Source organism: Neophocaena asiaeorientalis, unplaced genomic scaffold (assembly GCF_003031525.2).
Source record: "Neophocaena asiaeorientalis asiaeorientalis breed wild unplaced genomic scaffold, Neophocaena_asiaeorientalis_V1.1 scaffold2790, whole genome shotgun sequence".
Classification (NCBI taxonomy): Eukaryota; Metazoa; Chordata; class Mammalia; order Artiodactyla; family Phocoenidae; genus Neophocaena; species Neophocaena asiaeorientalis.
Genome location: NW_020175176.1, coordinates 21,424 through 22,525, shown reverse-complemented (window position 1 = coordinate 22,525; position 1,102 = coordinate 21,424). Strand labels below are relative to the sequence as shown.

General features: G+C 53.4%; 1 pseudogene; it reads left to right on the top strand.

The window, feature by feature from the left end:
* Positions 1 to 404: 404 nt before the first annotated feature.
* Positions 405 to 1,102, top strand: part of LOC112412728 (immunoglobulin lambda variable 2-18-like) — a 1,919-nt pseudogene continuing 1,221 nt past the window's right edge.

Here is a 1,102-nt window from a genome sequence, read left to right as displayed (position 1 = left end):
TTTCCCAAACAGAGAGACCTTGGAGATAGGCATCCAGCAGAGGGCGCTGCAGAATGTCCCCTGCCCTGTGGTTCCCAGAGGCACAGTCCTGCCCCAGCAGAGACCCTGAAGGTCCAGGAGCTCATTGCCTGAGGGACTTCAGCTGGTCTTTCTCTCCCTGCTGCTCCTGTATATACATGTCATCTATGTGTCAAAACGTTTAAATCCCTGAGCTATATTCTCCCCCCACGATGCAGAAAATCTACTGTCCAGGGCCAGGGCAGAGGGGTGAGGACCATCAGGTGCAGGAAGCTGATCTGCATGGAGGCCCCTCCCTCCTCTGTGTGGGGGAGGGGATAAGAGAGTTCTGGGGGAGCAGGCCCAGGGCTGGGGGCTCAGAAGGCAGCGTCTGGGGCATGTCCACCATGGCCTGGGATCTGTTTCTTGTCACCCTCTTCACTCAGAGCACAGGTGAGGCCTCCAGGGAATGGACCCCAGGGACATCTGGCTGATCCTTTGTGTCTTTGTTCTCAAGGTGACCTGGGCCCCAGAACGGGATTTACGAGAGTGTGTTTGAACCCTTTCCAGGGTATTGGGCCCAGACTGGCCTGACTCAGCTTCCCTCATTGTCCGGGATTCCGGGACAGACGGTCACCATCTCCTGTTGCCGGAACCAGCAATGACATCGGGAAATATAACGCTGTTGGCTGGTACCAACTGCGCCCAGGCACGGCCTCCAAAACCCTGATTTATGAGGTGAATAAACGGCCCTCAGGGATCCCTGACCGCTTCTCTGGATCCAAGTCCGCGAACTCGGCCTCCCTGCCCATCCCTGAGCCCCAGGCTGAGGACGAGGCTGATTATTCCTGCAGCTCATATACAGGTAGTCGCGCTGTGCACAGTGGTCCCAGTTCATGGAGAAGCGGGACTGAAGCGTCCTCTGGGCTCATTCATCCCTTCACTCCTAAACTGAGGCTTTCATTTGTTTTTGTTATTATTTTGTAGTAATTAAAAACTGAAATAAAAATTTAAAGGTCTATAAGGAAGTCTTGCAGAACCTTTTCCCAGATTCACTAGTTTTTAATACTTTGCAAGATTCGCCTTTCTCATATCCCGTTGTCTC